Source organism: Canis lupus, chromosome X, assembly GCF_048164855.1.
Source record: "Canis lupus baileyi chromosome X, mCanLup2.hap1, whole genome shotgun sequence".
NCBI lineage: Eukaryota > Metazoa > Chordata > Mammalia > Carnivora > Canidae > Canis > Canis lupus.
This window is the reverse complement of record NC_132876.1, coordinates 67,688,006-67,710,120: the sequence shown is the minus strand read 5'-3', so window position 1 is coordinate 67,710,120 and position 22,115 is coordinate 67,688,006.

Sequence of the window (22,115 nt, the reverse complement as noted above, 5' to 3'; positions counted from 1 at the left end):
TTTCTTAAACTCCATATATGAGTGAAATCATATGGTATTTGTCTTTGACTGACTCATTTCACTTAGCGTAAGAATTTCTAGCTCCATCTAAAGTCATTGCAAATGACAAGACTTTAATCCTTTTAATGGCTGAGTAATATTCCACTGTGTGTGTGTGTGTGTGTGTGTGTGTGTGTGTGTATACACACTATATCCTTTTCCCCCTTGGTTCTAGGGTTAAAGTTAAGATTAAGGCCAGAGTTATGGTTTTGCTTATGGTTATGCTATGCTTATGTTTATGGCTATGGTTATGGTTAGGGCCAGGGCAAGATTATTTGCCTTATATCCTGCAGTTCAGAGATCTCTCCAGAAGCTTACGGTGAGGATTAGCATTAGGGGTTAGGCATTAGGAATCACGGGTTAGGGTTAAGGTTAGGGTTAGGGTCAGGATATGTGCCTGGCATCCTGCTGTTCAGAGACTTCTCCAGAGAATAAAACTCCAGACTTCTGCTGGGGTAAGAATAGACATGGCATTCATGGACTGAGCTGAGGCAAGAAGGCGATTTATGGCTCTAAATACTCTTTAAATAGATATTCAATTACTCCTGCTGTTTTATCTCTACCTTCACACCATTTTTCAGAAATATTCCAATTCTTAAATGTTTGGGATCTTCTCCAGAATAAATAGGCTGTTTCTCACCTTCTCTCATGATAGGATCAGGAACCCACTTTCTCAGATCTAGAGTTGAGGTTAGAGTTAGGCTTAGGGTTAAGGTGAGGATGAGGATATGTGCCTGGTATTCTGCAGTTCAGAGACCTCTCCAGAGGGTTAGGGTTAGGTTTAGGCATTAGGGGTTAGTGGTTAGAGGTTAGGGGTTAGGGTTAGGGGTTAGGGTTAGGGTTACGGTATGTGCCTGGCATTCAGCACTTCAGGCTCCTCTCTAGGGTATAAAACCCCAGACTTCTGTTGGGGTGAGAATAGACATGGCAGCTATATACTGACCTGAGGCAAGGAGGGGTTTCAAGGCTCTTAATACTCTTTAAGTAGATACTCAATTGTCCCTTCTATTTTTGTCTCTACCTTCACAACCATTTTCAGAAATATTACCTACTCTTAAATGTTTGTATATTCTCCAAAATAACCAGGCTGCTTCTCTGCTTTTCATTATTTTTTGATTGTTTAATGTTTTTACTTAAATTCCAGTTAGTTAACATATAGTGTAATATTAGTTTCAGGTGTACAACATAGTGATCCAACACTTCTATACAATACCCAGTGCTCATCACAGCAAGTGCCTTCCTTAATCCCCATCACCTTTTCAATCCATCTCCCTACCCACCTCATACACAGCAACCACCAGTTTGTTCTCAAGAGTGTTTCCATTCTTGAGAAGATACTAAATCTTTAAGAATTGGTAATATTTCTGAAAATGGCTGTGAAGGTAGAGATAAAAACAGAAGGAACAATTGAATGTGAATTTAAAAAACATTTTGAGGCCCAAATTCTCTTCTTAGCTCAGTAGATAGCTGCCATGTCTGCTCTCACTCTAACAGATGTATAGGGTATTATTCCCTGGAGAGATCTCTGAAGTACCATGATACCAGGCACACACCATAACCCTAACCCTAAACCTAACACTAAGCATAGCTGTAACCCATAGCTCCTGATGTCTACTCATAACTCTTACCCTAATGCTACCCTAAACCTAACACTCTGGAGAGATCTCTGAACTGCAGGATACCAGGCACATACCCTCACCCTGACCCTAAACCTAACCTTCACCCTGTTCCTAACCTTAACACTGGATCTGAGAAATAAAAAGAAAGAAACAGACTCTTAACTATACAGAACAAACCGATAGTGACCAGAGGGTAAGTGAGTGGAGGAATAGGTTAGATGGGTGATGGGAGATTAAGGGGTGCACTTGTGATGAGCCTTGGGTGTTATATAGAAGTTTTGAATCATTATATTATACAAATGAAATGAATGTCACACTATATGCAAACTGGAATTTAAATAAAATCTTTTTTTTAAAAGAGTGTGTTTCTTGGTTTGCCTCTCTCTCGTTTCCCTCTGCCTGCTTATTTGTTTTGTTTCTTATATTTCATATGTAAGTGAAATCACATGATATTTTTCTTTCTCAGACTGACTTATTTTGCTTAGCATAATACTCTCTAGCTCTGTCCATCATTGTAAATGGCAGGATTTTGTTCTTTTTTTATGACTTATATTCCATTGTATTTTTTTATCCATTGTATTTATATACCATACCTTCTTTACCTATTAATTAGCGGGTGGACTCTTGGACTGTTTTCATAGTTTGGCTATTGCAGATAATTCTGCCATAAACATCGTGGTGCATGTATCCCTCTGAATTAGTATTTTTGTGTTCTTTGGGTAAATATCTATGTGCAATTGCTGGAGAGTGGGGCAGTTCCATTTGGAAAGACATTCCATGCTCATGGATTGGAAGAACAAATATAATTAAAATGTCTATACCATCCAAAGCAATCTACACATTTAATGCAATTCCTATAAAAATACCAACAGCACTTTTCACAGAACTGAATCAAACAATCCTATAATTTGTATGTGACACTAAACACCCTGAATAGCCAAAGCCATCTGAAAAAAAGGAAAGAAAAGCTGGAAGCATCAAAATTCTGGACTTCACATCATATGGTACAGCTGTAGTGATCAAAACAGTATATTATTGGCACAAAAATAGACATGTAGATCAATGAACAAAATAGAAAAGCCATCAATGAACCCACAACTCTATAGTCAGTTTTGACAAAACAGGAAAGAGTATCCAATGGGAAAAAGATGGTCTCTTCAGTAAATGGTCTTGGGAAAACTGGACAGCAACAAGCAAAAGAATGAAACTGAACCACTTTCTTAGAACATACACAAAAATAAATTCAAAATGAACTAAAGACCTAAATGTGAGACTGGAAATCATAAATTCTTAGAGGAGAACACAGGTAGTAACACCTTTGACATCAGCCATAGCAACTTCTTTCTAGATATGTCTCCTGAGGCAAGGGAAAGAAAAGCAAAAAATAATCATTGGGACTTCATGAAAATACTGGCACAAAAACAGACACAGAGATCAATGGAACAGAATAGAGAATCCAGAAGTGGACCCTCAACTTTATGGTCAACTAATATATTCAACAAAGGAGGAAAGACTATCCACTGGAGAATAAAAAAAACAGTCTCTTCAATAAATGGTGCTGGAAAAATTGGACATCCACAAGCAGAAGAAAGAAACTAAGCAACTCTCTTGCACCATACACAATGATAAACTCAAAATGGATGAAAGATCTAAATGTGAGACAAGATTCCATCAAAATCCTAGAGAAGAACACAGGCAACACCCTTTTTGAACTTGGCCACAGTAACTTCTTGCAAGATATATCCACGAAGGCAAAAGAAACAAAAGCAAAAATGAACTATTGGGACTTCATCAAGATAAGAAGCTTCTGCACAGCAAAAGAAACAGTCAACAAAACTAAAAGACAACCTACAGAATGGAAGAAGATATTTACAAATGACCTATCAGATAAAGGGCTAGTATCCAAGATCTATAAAGAACTTACTAAACTCAACAGCAAAGAAACAAACAATCCAGTCATGAAATGGGCAAAAGACATGAAGAGAAATCTCACAGAGGAAGACATAGAAATGGCCAACAAGCACATAGAAAATGCTCTGCATCACTTGCCATCAGGGAAATACAAATCAAAACCACAATGAGATACCACCTCACACCAGTGAGAATGGGGAACACTAACAAGACAGGAAACAACAAATGTTGGAGAAGATGTGGAGAAAGGGCACCCTCTTGCACTGTTGGTGGGAATGTGAACTGGTGCAGCCACTCTGGAAAACTGTGTGGAGGTTCCTCAAAGAGTTCAAAATAGATCTTCCCTACGACCCAGCCGTTGCACTGCTGGGGATTTACTCCAAAGATACAGATGTAGTGAAACACCGGGACACCTGCACCCCGATGTTTCTAGCAGCAATGTCCACAATAGCCAAACTGTGAAAGGAGCCTCGGTGTCCATTGAAAGATGAATGGATAAAGAAGACGTGGTTTATGTATACAATGGAATATTACTCAGCCATTAGAAACGACAAATACCCACCATTTTCTTCAACGTGGATGGAACTGGAGGGCATTATGCTGAGTGAAATGAGTCAATCGGAGAAGGACAAACATTATATGGTCTCATTCATTTGGGGAATATAAAAAATAGTGAAAGAGAATAAAGGGGAAAGGAGAAAAAATGAGTGGGAAATATCAGAAAGGGAGACAGAACATGAGAGACTCCTAACTCTGGGAAAAGAACTAGGGGTGGTAGAAAGGGAGGTGGGTGGGGGGTGGGGGTGACTGGGTGACAGGCACTGAGTGGGGCACTTGATGGGATGAGCACTGGATGTTATGCTATATGTTGGCAAACTGAACACCAATAAAAAATAAATTTATAAAATTAAATTAAATTAAAAATAAAAAAATTAATAATAAAAAGATAAAAGATAAAAAATAAAAAGCTTCTGCCCAGCAAAAGGAAATAATCAACAAAACTGAAAGGCAACCTGTGGAATGGGAGAAGATATTTGCAGATGACATATCTGATAAAGGGTTAGTATCCAAAATATATAAAGAACTTATACAACTCAACACTGAACACAAATAATCTAATTTTAAAATGGGCAGAAGATATGAATAGACATTTTTCCAAAGAAGACATCCAGATGGCAATTATACATGTGAAAAGATACTCAACATCACTTGTCATCAGGTAAGTAGAAATCAAAACCACACTATCACCTCACACCTGTCAAAATGGTTAAAATTAACAATATAAGGAACAACACTTGTTGGCAAGGATGTGGAGAAAGGGGAACTCTCTTGCACTGTTGGGATTGCAAACTGGTGCAGCCGATGTGGGATACAGTATGGAGGTTCCTCAAAAAGTTAAAAATAAAACTAGCCTACTATCTGTAACAACTTTTAATAAAAAGAAAAACCTCATAGGCTGTGATAAAATACAGAACATCATGTGAAGGTTAACGTGTCAAGTTGCTTAGGCCATGGTATCTAGATATTTGGTTAAACAGTATTGTGTGCATTTTTGCAAAGGTACTTTTTAGGTTAGATAAACATTTAAATCAGTAAACTTTGAACAAGGTAGATTACCCTTCATTATGTGGGTGGGCCTCATCCAATCAGTTGAAGGCCTTAAATGAAAAAGGTGAAAAGACTGACCTCCCCTGGGGAAGAAGGAATTCTACCTGCAGACTGCTTTTGGACTCAAATTCCCACTCTTCCCTGGGTCTCCAACTTGCCAGTGTACTTGGACTTCCCAGGCCTTACAATTGTGTGAATAAATTCCTTAAGAGTAATCTCCCCCCTCTCTTCTATCTAGTCTCTATCTTGAGAGACAGAGAGATAAATAGAGACAGAGAAACTATTTTTATTTTTCTGGGATACTTTACTAATACAGATCACAATTCCTGACTTTCATAAATGAACTGTTAAATACACTTCTTGGTCTCTTATGTTCATATTAATTGTCCTTCAGTAGCCTGCACAATGGAAGTAAATTCTGTAGTAATATGGATTTTTGATAATAATCTTTCTGTATAGGTGATAGGTTCTTGGAGCCAACATCCTCAAAATACAGCTTCCGTTTGATTTAACAAATGGATAGCTATGTCTACTCTTATCCTCTTATGACTATAGCAATCAAATATTCTTATACTCAACTGTCATCAAATGTTTCCTAACATATGACTCTGGATAAAGAATACCTGCATGTTCTTATTGAAAAATCAATCTCAGTCATGAACATGAATTCATATCTTCTCATATTGTAAAAAAGTTCAGAACTATAGCAACAGTCAAAGAGGACAGAGTGACAATCCTCCTATAATTGACCTCCTGGATATAATCCCTGCTTCCTTTACCTTGGTGTATTGTTGCGTAAAGTGTCTCGCACCATAGTAAGCCTTTGACAAATATTGTTCCCTTCCAGTCCTGTCTTTCCAGGTCCTATAAAAGAGAGAACTTTTGTCTAAACAAAATATCAAATTTAGCAAAGAGAACATTTGAAAATGTAAGTGCAGGAAGTGAAATAAATATGTGTTAGCATTATACTTGTCCCTCTGGCAGGCACTAGGTGTGAAGCCCAAGACAGAGCTATTTTAAAGAGACTTGCAGCTTGTTGAGTGTTCTTGAATCCTGTCTTCTTTCCAGCTCTTCTCTCAAGTCAAAGTAATGATTTCTTACTATATTCCATGACAGGCAGAATGAGTATATGGAATATTATTTCACTCTCTCCCAGATAAAAGGCAACTCAGTCTCAGACAAGCTACTCAAACCTTCACTTAAAGTGAAGACTCATCTGTGGATATAAATATGTCCCCAAACTGTGCATATGTCAAATAAGGAGCAGGTCTCAGAACTTTGGTTTTCTTTGCATATTGCACAAATGTGAAAAGGAGAAGTAAAACACATTATATGGTATTGAATGGAGGAAATAGATTATATCTACTCTGACTTTATTTCAAACTAGTGGTTCTGCTTTGAGTGTGCCATGTGCCAGGCACTGCACATTCTCCTTGTCCTGCATGACCTCATTGATTCCTCACAACAACCTATTCTAGTGGGTGTTAGTACCCTTATTTTCCTAATGAAGAAGCTAAGGCTCATGTCAATGATGCAGTTTGCCTAAAATCACCCACATCTAGGAAATGTTTGAGCCAGAAACTAATATTTTTTTGCCTGCATGTTCTATACTTTCTTCTATGATATACTGCCTAAAAAGCACATAAGTCTATATGATAACCAGGTGAGACTTAGTCCAAGGAGACATATGAGTTCTCCATCACCACCATTAGCAAGAGGTGATATTGAGTAGAAGTCATACATGTATGTGTGCCTGATCCAGTGTGGTAAGAGAAAAGGTGGAATGTTTTTGGGACTGCCAGTATACCTTGAGTCCATAGGTCCCATAGGTTGAGAAGGCCATTTTTTTCTTGAAATTTGATGTCATCAAGATACCTAAAACAAAGTTGAAAAGAGTGATGATAGAGTATTCTTCTCATTTAATCAATTTTAAATAGAAATAGATTTAGAATTTCATCATTTGGAAGAATGTTAACTCACAGATTCTGGCATTTCCATCCTGATAACCTACCTGACTACTTGAAGGTTTCCTTAGAATTAGCTGAGAATAGTTTTCCAGAGAGTCAGTAGAGTATAGAGTTTGGGTGCACAGATGCTGGAACTGGGATCCCTGTGCTGAAATCTTAGGCTCTGGCACTTATCAGCTGTGTAGATTGGCAAATTACTTATTTATCCACCCTTCTGTTTCTTCATCTCCAAAATAAGGATAACAATATCACCTATACTGTGAGATTCCTGCGGAGATAAAATTAATAAGTATACACAGAGTGCTTATTAGAGTGCTATAAAAATATTAGGTTTTTGAGGCACCCGGGAGTCTGCCTTCAGCTCAGGTCATGATCTCAGGATCCTGGGATCGAGCCTCACATTGGGCTCTCTGCTCAGCAGGGAGCCTGCTTCTCCTTCTCCCTCTGCCTGCCACTCTGCCTGCTGTTTTCTCTCTCTCTCTCTCGCTCTCTCTCTCTCTCTCTCATAAATATATATATATATATATTTATGAGCCATATATATATGGCTTTCTTATTATCAAATGCATTTATATTATCTATTGATATGTGTAGAGTTTTCTCCTTTTATTTGTTCACCAAGTGAATTACGTTGCACGATTTCCAAATGCTGTTTCATGCATTGATTTGAAAATAATTTATTGTGCACTAATATGATCTGTCTGGCATTCTGGTGCTAGAATAAATTGGTAAACAAAGCTGGCAGTGAAATACTGGCCTTTTGGAGCATTCAGGGGAAGTTGTCAGTTTTATTGAAGATGACCTCAGGACTCAGGGTATCAATATGGCTCAACACAGCAGATACTTTTGGGGGCCTTCTATGTTTAGGCAGCCTTCTAAGCATGTGAGGTAGAGCACAAAACAAAATAGATACACATAATTACCCTTATATTCTAGTGAAGAGAGAGAGAAGCCAAAATAAAATAAATCAGTAAAGGGGATATTAGAAGATAATAAATGCTATGGGGGAAAGAAAACGTTTAGCTTTCTAGATGTAGAAAATCATATCTTCGGGGATCCATGACCAAATGGAGTTTATTCCTGGAATGCAAGGTTTGTTAAACATAATAAATAAAATACAGTTTATATCAAATAAGCAGAGGAAAAGGGGAAATGATTATCTAAATTGATGAAGATAAAATATTTGATAAAATAAAATTCAATGCTTTTGTTGATAATGCTGCTATAAACATTGGAGTGCATTTACGCCTTACAATCTGTATTTTTACATCTTTTGGGCAAATGCCTAGTAGTACAATTGCTGGATTGTGGAGTAGTTCTATTTTTAACTTTTTGAGGAACCTCTATACTGTTCTCCAGAGTGGCTGCACCAGTTTGCATTCCCACCAACAGTGTAAGAAGGTTCCTCTTCTTCCACATCCTTGACAACCTCTGCAGTTTTCACTTTTGTTAATTTTAGACATTCTGACAGGTGTGAAGTAATATCTCATCGCGGTTTTGATTTGTACTTACCTGATGATGAGTGATGTTGAGCAACTGTTCACATGTCTATTAACCATGTGTTTGTCTTCTTTGGAAAAATGTCTGTTCATGTCTTCAACTCAGTTCTTTCTTTTTTTAACTGGAGTTCAATCTGCCAACATATAGCATATCACCCAGTGCTCATCCCATCAAGTGCCCCCATCGGTGCCCATCACTCAGTCACCCCAAACCCCCGCCCACCACCCTTTCCACTACCCCTTGTTTGTTTCCCAGAGTTAGGAGTCTCTCATGTTCTGTCATCCTCACTGATATTTTCACTCATTTCCTCTCCTTTCCCTTTATTCCCTTTCACTAATTTCTATACTTCCCAAATGAATGAGACCATATAATGCTTGTCCTTCTCCAATTGACTTATTTCACTCAGCATAATACCCTCCAGTTCCATCCACATCGAAGCAAGTGGTGGGTATTTGTCATTTCTAACGGCTGAGTAATATTCCGTTGTAGACATATACCACATCTTCTTTATCCATTCATCTTTCGATGGACACCGAGGCTCCTTCCACAGTTTGGCTATTGTGGGCATTGCTGCTAGAAACATCGGGGTGCAGGTGTCCCAGTGTTTCACTACATCTGTGTCTTTGGGGTAAATCCCCAGCAGTGCAATGGCTGGGTCGTAGGGAAGATCTATTTTGAACTCTTTGAGGAACCTCCACACAGTTTTCCAGAGTGGCTGCACCAGTTCACATTCCCACCAACAGTGCAAGAGGGTGCCCTTTCTCCACATCCTCTCCAACATTTGTTGTTTCCTGTCTTGTTAATGTCCCCCATTCTCACTGGTGTGAGGTGGTATCTCATTGTGGTTTTGATTTGTATTTCCCTGATGGCAAGTGATGCAGAGCATTTTTTCGTGTGCTTGTTGGCCATGTCTATGTCTTCTCCGGTGAAATTTCTGTTCATGTCTTCTCCCCATTTCATGATTGGATTGTTTGTTTCTTTGCTGTTGAGTTTACTAAGTTCTTTATAGGTCTTGGATACTAGCCCTTTATCTGATAGGTCATTTGCAAATATCTTCTCCCATTCTGTAGGTTGTCTTTGAGTTTTGTTGACTGTTTTTTGCTGTGCAGAAGCTTTTCCTCTTGATGAAGTCCCAATAGTTCATTTTTGCTTTTGTTTCTCTTGCCTTCATGGCTGTATCTTGCAAGAAGTTACTGTGGCCAAGTTCAAAAAGGGTGTTGCCTGTGTTCTCCTCTAGGATTTTGATGGAATCTTGTCTCACATTTAGATCTTTCATCCATTTTGAGTTTGTCTTTGTGTATGGTGTAAGAGAATGGTCTAGTTTCATTCTTCTGCATGTGGATGTCCAATTTTCCCAGCACCATTTATTGAAGAGACTGTCTTTTTTCCAGTGGATAGTCTTTCCTGCGTTGTCGAAAATTAGGTGACCATAGGGTTGAGGGTCCACTTCTGGATTCTCTATTCTGTTCCATTGTTCTATGTGTCATTCAACTCATTTCTTAACTACATTATTTGATTTTGGGGTGTTGAGTTTGATAAGTTCATTATAGATTTTGGATACTAACCCTTTATCAGATATGTCTTTTGGAAGTATCTTCTCCCATTCCATAGCTAAAAGTGGAAAGAGCCCAAGTGACCGTTGACTGATGAATGGTTAACGAAGATTTGATTATATATATATATATATATATATATATATATATATATGTATATGTATATAATGAAATATTTAGCCATCAAAAATAATGAAGTCTTGCCATTTATAATGACATGGATGGAGCTAGAGGGTATTATGTTAAGTGAAATAAGTCATTCAGAGAAAGAAAAATGCCATATGGCTTCATTCATTTTCACTCACATGTGGAATTTAGGAAAGAAACCAGAGGAACATATGGGAAGGAGAAAAAAAAGAGAGAGGAGAACAAATCATAAGAGACTCAACAATAGAGAGCAAATTGAGGGTTGATGGAGGGAGGCGGGTGGGGGATGGGCTAAGAAGGTGATGGGAATTAAGGAAAGCACTTGTTATGATGAACACAAGTTGCTATATGTAAGTGGTGAATCACTAAATTCTACTCCTGAAACCAATATAGCACAATATGTTAAGTAACTAGAATTTAAATTAAAATTTGGGTAAATGGTAGGTATTCGTCCTTTCTAATGGGTGACTGGGTGATGGGCACTGAGGAGAACACTTGACGGGATGAGCACTGGGTGCTATACTGTATGTTGGCAAATCGAACTTCAATAAAAAACTATAAAATAAAATAAAATTTGGATAAAAAGTTCAAGATTCTTTTATGATAAAAACACTCAACAAACCATGACTAGAAAGAAACTACTTTAGCATGATAAAAACCATATAAGGAAAGCACATGAATAATAGCTTACACAATGGAAAAGCTTTTTCTCTAAGATTGGGAATAAGACAGGGATCATGTTTTTTCACCATTTCTATTCAACATAGTTTTGCAAGACCTAGGGACGCCTGGGTGGCTTAGCAGTTGAGCATCTGCCCCCGGCTCAGAGCGTGATCCTGGAGTTCCGGGATCCAGTCCCACATTAGGCTCCCTGCATGGAGTCTGCTTCTCCCTCTGCCTGTGTCTCTGCCTCTCTCTGTGTGTCTCTCATGAATAAATAAAAAACATCTTTTAAAAAAATAAAAATAATAAAATAAAAAATAATAAAATTTTAAAAATATTTTTGTAAGACCTAGCTAGAACAATTAGGCAAAGAAAAAAAACAGGCTTACATTTGTAAAGGTAAATATCACATTAACTCTGTCACACATGACATGAACATATATGTAAGAAAGCCTAAAAAAAATCTAAAAAAATCCTTTAGTACTAATAAAATAATTCACTAGATTTGCAGAATACAAAATCAACACACAAAAACTGGTTTAATTTCTGCACATTAATAAAGAATAATCTGAAAAGAAAATTTAAAAATCAGTTCCACATAGAATCATCAAGAACATAAACTGTCTTGAGAGGGGAGAATAGAAATGTAAAGCTTTAGTGTGCATTCAAAGTTAAGTTGCTATCCCCTTAAAATTGACTGCTATAAATATAGCATGTTTGATAATAATCTTTATGAAGGCCACAAAACATAATTCTATAGTAGATACACAAAAGATGAAAAGATTCAAAGTGTACCACTACAGATAAAAATCAAGTATAAAAAAGAGAGACTATAAGAAGAACAAAAGAACAAGGAATTACAAAACAGAAAACAATGAACAAAATATGAATAGTAAGTCCATAATTGTCAATAATTACTTTAAATATCACTGGACTAGGTATTATAATCTAAAACCAGAGTGGCTTGGGACGCCTGGGTGGCTCAGTGGTTGAGCATCTGTCTTTGGCTGCAGAGTGTGATCCCGGGGTTCTGGGATCAAGTCCTCCATCGTGCTCCCTGTGAGAAGCCTGCTTCTCCCTCTGCCTATGTCTCTGCCTCTCTCTCTGTGTATCTCATGAATGAATAAATAAAATCTTTAAATATAAATAAGTAAAACAAGAGTGACTGACTGAATTTTTTTTTAAAGGCATGATCCAACTATATGCTTCTTACAAAAGAATCACTTCAGCCTTAAGGACATACACACATTAAAGGGAAGGACTAATATTCCATGCAAATGGAAAACAAAAGAAAGCAGGGATAACTCTACTTATATCATAAAAAATAGATTGTAAGCCAAAGATTTTATCAAGAGACAAAAGAAGGTCACATATAATGATAAACAGGTCAATCTAACAAGAAGTCATAGGTGTAAATATTTGTGCACATGAAAATGAACACCTAAATTTATAAAGCAAATATTAACAGTCCTCATGTTTTGTCACCCTCTCTGATTTTTCCCAATCACTTTCCCTTATAATCTCTTTCACTATTTCTTTTTTTTAAGATTTTATATACTTATTCATGAGACACAGAGAGAGAGAGAGAGAGAGAGAGAAAGGGAGAGAGAGAGAGGCAGAGACACAGGCAGAGGGAGAAGCAGGCTCCATGCAGGGAGTCTGATGTGGGACTCAATCCTGGAACTCCAGGATCACGCCCTGGGCCAAAGGCTGGCACTAAACCGCTGAGCCACCCAAGGATCCCCCTTTCACTATTTCTTATATTCCCCGTATGAGTGAAACCATATGATGATTGCCCTTCTCCGATTGACTTACCTCACTCAGCATAATGCCCTCCAATTCCTAGCTCTGGGAAATGAACAAAGGGTAGTGGAAGGGGAGGCGGATGGGGTAACTGGGTGATGGGCACTGTGGGCGGCAGTTGATGGGATGAGCACTGGGTGTTATACTATATGTTGGCAAGTTGAATTTCAATAAAAAAATAAAAAAATGAAAAATATTAAAAGCCCTGATGAGAGAAATAGAAGACCATACAATAATCGGGGGGAGGTTAATACCCTACTTTCAACAGTGGATAGATTTGACAGAAAATCAATTAAAGAACATTGGACTTAAACTATACATTAGACCAAATGGACTTAACAGACATTTATGGAACATTCTAACCAACAGCAATAGAACAAACATTCTTATCAAGCACTTATGGAACATCCCTGAGGTACATCATATATTAGGCCACAAAGTATATCCTAAGAAATTTTAAAAGATTAAAATCATATCAAGCATCTTTTTGGATATAGTGATATAAAACTAGAAAACGATTACAGGATGGAAACTGGAAAATTCACAAATACATGGAGACTAAGCCACATGCTTATGAATGATCAATAGGTCAAAGCAGAAATCAAAACAGAAATAAAAAAAATATTTTGAGACCAATGAAAATGTAAATAAAGCATACCAAAACTGATGGAGAGGGAACCTTATAGCAATGAACATGTATGTTAGGAAAATAAGAAAGATCCCCCCAAATCAACCTACATTAAACATCAAGAAACTATGAAAAGAAGAACAAATCCCAGAGCTTATAGAATTAAAGAAATATCAATTATGAGTGGATACAAATGAAATAGATGCTAAAAGACAATAGAAAAGTTCAATAAACAATGGGCTAGTTTTTTAAAAGCTTAAGAAACTGACAAGCATTTAGCTAGACTCGCCAGGAAAAGAGAGGGCTCCAATAAATAAAATACTGAATGAAAAAGGAGACATGTTACAAATGTTAGCACGTAAATAAAAAAGGATCACAAGAGACCACCATGAACTATTATAAACCAACAAATTGGATAATCTAGACAAAATGGTTAAATTTATCAAAGCATATAACCTATCAAGATGGAGTCATGAAGAAATAGAAAAACTGAATAGGCCAATTTCTAGTAAAGAGAATGAATCAGTAGTCAAACCCTACCAACAAATACAAGTTCAGGGCCAGGTGGCTTCACTGATAAATTATACCACGCATTTCAAGAAGAAATAATACTTGGGACACCTAGGTGACTCAGAGGTTAAGCGTCTGCCTTCAGCTCAGGGCGTGATCCTGGAGTCCTGGGATCGAGTCCCACATCAGACTCCCTGCATGTAGCCTGCTTCTCCCTCTAACCGTGCCTCTGCCTCTCTCTCTCTGTGTCTCTCATGAATAAATAAATAAAATCTTAAAGAAAAGAAGAAATAATACCAATTCTTCCCTAACACTCTTAAAAAAATTGAAGAGGAGGGAGCACTTCAAAACTCATTTTATGATTCAAGCATGATCCTAACACCAAAACCAGACAAGGACACAGCAAGTAAAGGAAATTATAGGCCAATGTCTTTGATGAATATAGATGCGAAATCTGTCAACAAAATATTAGGAAACAAAACTCAGTAATACACTAGAAATGATACACCACAAACAAGAGGGACTGACACTAGGAATACACGGATGGTTCAGCATCTACAAGTCAATCAATATAATACAATGTTAGGAAAATGAAGTATAGGGATGCCTGGATGGCTCAGCGGTTGAGCGGCTGCCTTTGACTCAAGGTGTGATCCCGGGGCCCAGAACCAAGTCCCCCATCGGGCTCCCTGTGAGGAGCCTACTTCTCCCTCTGTCTATCTCTCTGCTTCTCTCTGTGTCTCTCAGGGATAAATAAATAAAATCTTAATAAAAAAAGAGAAAAGAAAATGAAGTATAAAAAATCACATGACCATCCCAATAGATGCAGGAAAAGCACTTGACATAATGCAACATCCATTCATGGCAACAACTCTCAACGAAGTGACTATAGAGGGAATACGTCTCAACATAATGAAGGCCATATATGACAAGAACACAGCTAACATCACGCTCAATGGTGAAAAGCTAAAAGCAATTTTCTAAGGCCATAAAAAGACAAGGATGTTCGCTCTCACTCCCCTTTTATTCATTATCATAATAGGAGTCTTAACCAAAGCAGTTAGCCAAGAAAAAATAAGCAGAAGGCATCCAAACTGGGAAGGGAAGAAGTAGAACTGTTTATTTGCAAATGATGTGATATTCCATTTGAGAATTCTAGAGACTCCACCAAAAAAAAAAAGTTAAAAAATGAATTTTAAAAAAGTTGCAGGATACAGAATCAAAGTAAAGTAATCTTTTGCACCTCTACACACTAATAACAAATCATCAGAAAGAGAAATTAAGGAAACAATCCAAATATGATTGCATCAAAAATACCAAGGAACAAATTGATCCAGAGTTAAAAAGCCAACACACAGAAAACCATAAGATGTCGATGGAAAAAATTGAAGAAGTCATGGATTAGAAGATTTAATACTGTTAAAATGTCCATGCTGCCCAAAGGAACCTACAGATTCATCCAGTCTGTATCAAAATCCCAATGGCTTTTTATAGAAATAGAGAAAGCAATCCTAAAATTTATGTAGAATCACAAAATGTCCTGAATAGCCAAAGCAATCTAGAGAAAGTAAAACAAAGTTGGAAGCATTATACGTCTGGGTTTGAAGCATTATACTTCCTGATTTGAAACTATATCACTACTATATAAACTGTATAACTACTACAGTAGTCAAAACAGTATGGCGTTGGCATAAAAACAGGCATATTCAACAGTAGAACAGAATAGAGAGCTCAGATATAACTCCATGCATATGTAGACCATTAATTTTTGACAAAAGTGCCAGGAATGTACAATGGGGCAAGGACAGTCCCTTCAATGAATGGTGTTGAGAAAACCAAACAGTCTCACATGAGAAGAAAAAGAAGAGGAGGAGGAGGTGGTGGAGGAGAGGGACTAGAAGGCGAAGATGAGGGCGAAGGTGAGGAAGAAGAAGAGGAAGAAGAAGAGGAGGAGGAGGAAGACGAAGAAGAAGAAGAAGAAGAAGAAGAAGAAGAAGAAGAAGAAGAAGAAGAAGAAGAAGAAGAAGAAGAAGAAGAAGAAGAAGAAGAAGAAGAAGAAGAAGAAGAAGAAGAAGAAGAAGAAGAAGAAGAAGAAGAAGAAGAAGAAGAAGAAGAAGAACTGCTATCTTACATCATACATGAAACTCAACCCCAAATTGATTAAACATTTGAACAGAAGTCCTGAAACAATAAAACCCCTAAAGAAAACATAACGAGTAAGCTACCTGACATTGTTCTTCAAAAAGTTTTTCTTAAATTTGACATCAAAACCACAAGCAACAAAAAGTAAACTTAAAAAATGGGACTACATCAAATCAAAATCCTCTGTACAGCAAAGGAAACTGTCAACAAAATGAAAAGGCAACTGATTCATGAAAGAAAATATTTCCAAATCATATACATAAAAATGTGCTAATATCAAAAATATATAATGAATTCATGCAATGCAATAGGGAAAAAACACAATAAAAAATGGACAGAAAAAAAATGGACAGAAAATCTAAAGAGGTATATTTCCATAGAAGACATACAAATAGCCAACAGGTGCATGGAAACACATTCAACATTACTAATCATCAGAGCGTTGGAGACCAAAACCACAATGAGATATGATAGGACATCATGCCTGTCAGAAAGGCTATTATCAAATGACAAGAAAGAATAAGTGCTGTTGAGGATTTGGAGAAAAGAGAATCATCATACATTATCAGTGGGGATGTAAATTGGTGTCTCCTCTATGTAACACAGTATGGATAATGTTCAAAAAGATTAACAATAAACCTCCCATCTGATCCAGCAATTCCACTTCAGAGCATTTATCTGAAGAAAACAAAATCACTGTCTCGAAAGGATGTCATCACGTCATGTTCATTTCAGCTTATTTACAATGGCCAAAACATGGAAACAATCTAAATGTCTATCAACAGATGGATGGATGAAGAAAATCTGAGAAAGATGGCAGAGCAGTAGGAGGGCCCTAGGCTCGCTTCGTCCCTCAAATACAGTCAGATAAATATCAAATCATTCTGAATACCCAAGACATCAATCTGAGGACTGACAGAACAAACTGCACAACTAGCGGGAGGGAGGAGTCCACACCGTGGAAGGTAGGAGGTGGGGAGATGTGGTTTGGGGGAGAAACAGATCATAGGCACTGCACAAGGGAGAGCACCCTGATAGTGGAGAGAGGCAAGAGAGAGAGAAGCACACAGGGGATCCCACAAGGAAAACACTTCCCCAAAGCCATTGACTGGGAAAACAAAAGAGGCTGATTTTTATGAATGTTTACAGCTAGTGGGGCTCAAAGACTGGAGTTTTGGAGGTCTGTGGCATGCCTGAGGGCACTGCAGTTCTCCTGTAGAGAAGGCAGGCATGTAACCCGGGGGCAGACAGCTCGATCTGAGCATCCCCTGAGATGCACTGAGAGAGACAGTTCCCCCTTCTTAGAGCACATCTGAGGGAGGTGGCATTGCCTCTCTGGGGATAAAAGAGCTGGTGGGCGTCATTTCCTTCCCCCACCACCCCTCAGCATAGGCACAGAGACACTTGCTGCGGGCAGTGAACCTGGACATGGCTCCTTGGGGTGCGTGCTCCAAACCCCATGCTCCTGTGCAAGCGTGGTGCGAATGCCCTCCTGGGTCAAACCTGCATCAGTCCTAGTGTGGTGAGACCTTCCTCCAGAGGACAAGCACAAATCCCTGCCGCACCAGGTTCCTAAGGCTTGGGGTTTTGAAACTCAGCTAGCCTGGGTTAGAGCCCAAAATTGCATTGTGTAGCAACCTGGACACAGACAGTATGAGAACAGCGATCAGAAAAACACCTAAGATGCACTGGGAGAAATTGTGTGCTCTTTTGGGAGGGCTTCTCTGACAGCAGCAAGCACAAACTCCCCTCTCTAGGGACAAAGGAGCTGGCTGGTGCCATTTCACTCCCCTGCGCCTCAGCATAAACTAACTTGGGTAATAGCACAGTGAAAACACTGGCTGCCTAATCTGTTTACACTAAGCCCCTTCCCTCTGTGATCTGCTGGTGCTGCTTTCCTTGGGCAGCTGTGCCTGAGAACTAGTACAGCAGGCCTCTCCCCCAGAAGACCAACACAAATCCCCACACCCACTACATCTAATGATCACAGAGTTCTGCTTCAGCTCTAGTGGAAAAAGGACCAGGTCTCTTTTAGCAAGCAGACCAGAGCACACCTATCTAAAGATCACCACACTCTGGCCAAGGTCCAAAACTCCCCACTGCAGGCAAGGAGAAACTCTGCTGAGGACTGCCCTGAGGAATAGAGCAGCCATAACACAACAGCAGAGTGCATGCAGCATACCCTAGAGACCCTGGACCAAGCAGCAAGCTCTGGACATTATATGACACCTTCCTCATGAAGCCACTACTCTCAGAAGCAGGAAACATAAACAGGCTTTCCTAATATGTAGAAGACAGAGACCTAGGCACTGTGCAGAGACAGAAGAATTCATTCCAGAGGAAAGAACAAGGTCAGAGCCAGAGATCTAATTGAAACAGATATGAGTAATAATCCTGATCAAGAACTTAAAGCAACAACCATAAGGATATTAGCTGGGCTTGAGGAAAACATAGAAGACATCAGGGATACTCTTACCACAGAGATAAAAGAGCATAAAACCAATCAAGCCAAAATGAAAATGCACTAACTGAGATTCAAAGCTGACTGGGTGGAGGAAGCAAAGGAATAAATAAGTGATATAGAAGATAGAATTAGAGGAGGCGGGGCAAGATGGTGGAAGAGTAGGGTCCCCAAGTCACCTGTCCCTACCAACTTACCTAGATAACTTTCAAATCATCCTGAAAAACTACGAATTCAACCTGACATTTAAAGAGAGAACAGCTGGAATGCTACAGTGAGAAGAGTTCGCCCTTCTATCAAGTACAACTTGTTTGGCCACTCTGCACTGACCAAAATGACTAGAAGGAAAAACTAACCACAAAAGAAAGAATCAGAAACAGTACTCTCTCCCACAGAGTTACAAAATTTGGATTATAATTCAATGTCAAAAAGCCAATTCAGAAGCACAATTATAAAGCTACTGGTGGCTCTAGAAAAAAGCATAAAGGGTTCAAGAGACTTCATGACTGCAGAATTTAGATCTAATCAGGCTGAAAATCAATTAAATGAGATGCAATCCAAAATGGAGGTCCGAACGACGAGGGTTAACGAAGTAGAAGTAGAGTAGAAGAAGGAGTGAGTGACATAGAAGACAAGTTGATGGCAAGGAAGGAAGCTGAGGAAAAAAGAGAAAAACAATTAAAAGATCATGAGGATAGGTTAAGGGAAATAAATGACAGCCTCATAAGGAAAAATCTATGTTTAATTGGGGTTCCCGAGGGCGCCGAGAGGGACAGAGGACCAGACCGTGTATTTGAACAAATCATAGCTGAGAACTTCCCTAACTTGGGAAGGGAAACAGCCATTCAGATCCAGGAGATAGAGAGATCCCCCCTAAAATCAATAAAAACTGCTCAACACCTCGACTTTTAATAGTGAAACTTGCAAATTCCAAAGATAAAGAGAAGATCCTTAAAGCAAGAAGTGACAAGAGATCCCTAACCTTTAGAGGGAGAAGTATTAGGTTAACAGCAGACCTCTCCACAGAGACCTGGCAGGCCAGAAAGGACTGGCAGAATATATTCAGGGTCCTAAATGAGAAGAACATGCAGCTAGGAATACCTTATCCAGCAAGGCTCTCATTCAGAATAAAAGGAGAGATAAAGAGCTTCCAAGATAGGCAGAAACGGAAAGAATATGTGACCCCCAAACCAGCTCTGCAAGAAACATTAAGGGGGGACTCTGTAAAAGAAATAGGAAGCCCAAGGAAACAATGCACAAAAAAAGGGACGGAATAGGTATCATGATGACACTAAATTCATATCTTTCAATAGTCACTCTGAACGTGAATGGGCTTAATGATCCCATCAAAAGGCACAGGGTTTCAGACTGGATAAAAAAGCAAGACCCATCTATTTGCTGTCTACAAGAGACGCATTTTAGATGTAAGGACACCTCCAGCCTGAAAATAAAAGGTTGGAGAACCATTTACCATTCAAATGGTCCTCAAAAGAAAGCAGGGGTAGCCATCCTTATATCAGTTAAATTACAGTTTATCCCAAAGACTGTAGTAAGAGATGAAGAGGGACACTATATCATACTTAAAGGATCTATCCAACAAGAAGACCTAACAATCATGAATATTTATGCCCCGAATGTGGGAGCTGCCAAGTATATCAATCAATTAATAACCAAAGTTAAGACATGCTTAGATAATAATACACTTACACTTGGCAACTTGAACACAGCACTTTCTACAATCGACAGATCTTCTAAGCACATCTCCAAAGAAACAAGAGCTTTAATGATACACTGGACCAGATGGATTTCACAGATATTTCAGAACGTTACACCCAAACGCAACTGAATACACATTCTTCTCAAGTGCATATGGAACTTTCTCCAGAATAGAACACATACTGGGTCACAAAACAGGTCTGAACCGATACCAAAAGATTGGGATCATCCCCTGCATATTTTCAGACCATAATGCTTTGAAGCTAGAACTAAACCACAAGAAGAAGTTTGGAAGGATTTCAAGCACATGGAGGTTAAGGACCACTCTGCTAAAAGATAAAAGGGTCAACCAGGAAATTAGAGAAGAATTAAAAAGATTCATGGACACTAATGAGAATGAAGATACAACCGCTCAAAATCTTTGGGATACAGCAAAAGCAGTCCTGAGGGGGAAATACAATCGCAATATAAGCATCCATCCAAAAACTGGAAAGAACTCAAATACAAAAGCTAACCTTGCACATAAAGGAGCTGGAGAAAAAATAGCAAATAGACCCTACACCTAGCAGAAGAAGGGAGATAATAAAGATTTGAACAGAACTCAAGGAAATAGAGACCAGAAGAACTGTGGAGCAGATCAACAAAATCAGGAGTTGGTTCTTTGAAAGAATTAATAAGATAGATAAACCATTAGCCAGCCTTATTAAAAAGAAGGGAGAAAAGACTCAAACTAATAAAATCATGAATGAGAAAGGAGAAATCACCACCAATACCAAGGAAATACAAACGATTTTAAAAACTTGTTATGAGCAGCTCTACGCCAAAAAATTAGGCAATGTAGAAGAAATGGACTCATTTCTGGAAAACCACGAACAACCAAAACTGGAACAGGAAGACATAGAAAACCTGAACAGGCCGATAACCAGGGAGGAAATTGAAGCAGTCATCAAAAACCTCCCAAGACACAAAAGTCCAGGGCCAGATGGCTTTCCAGGGGAATTCTATCAAACGTTTAAAGAAGAAACAATACCTATTCTACTAAAGCTGTTTGGAAAGATAGAAAGGGATGGAAGACTTCCAAACTCGTTCTATGAGGCCAGAATCACTTTAATTCCAAAACCAGACAAAGACCCCATCCAAAAGGAGAATTGTAGACCAATATCCCTGATGAACACAGATGCAAGAATTCTCAACAGATGCTAGCCAATGGGATCCAACAATACAATAAGAAGATTATTCACCATGACCAAGTGGGATTTATCCCCGGGATGCAAGGCTGGTTCAACACTCATAAAGCATTCAATGTGACTGATTATATCAGCAAGAGAAAAACAAGAACCATATGATCAGCTCAATAGATGCAGAGAAAGCATTTGACAAAATACAGCATCCATTCCTGATCAAAACTCTTCAGAGTGTAGGGATAGAGGGAATATTCCTCATAATCTTAAAAGCCATCTACGAAAAGCCCACAGCCAATATCATTCTCAATGGGGAAACACTGCGAACCTTCCCCCTAAGATCAGGAATGAGACAGGGATATTCACTCTCACCACTGCTATTCAACATAGTACTAGATGTCCTAGCCTCAGCAATCAGACAACAAAAAGACATAAAAGACATTCAAATTGGCAAAGAAGAAGTCAAACTCTCCCTCTTCACAGATGACATGATACTGTATGCAGAAAACCCAAAAGACTCTACCCCAAGCTTGCTAGAACTCATACAGCAATTTGGCAGTGTGGCAGGATACAACATCAATGCCCAGAAATCAATGGCATTTCTATACATTAACAATGAGACTGAAGAAACAGAACGTAATGAGCCAATCCCACTTACAATTGCACC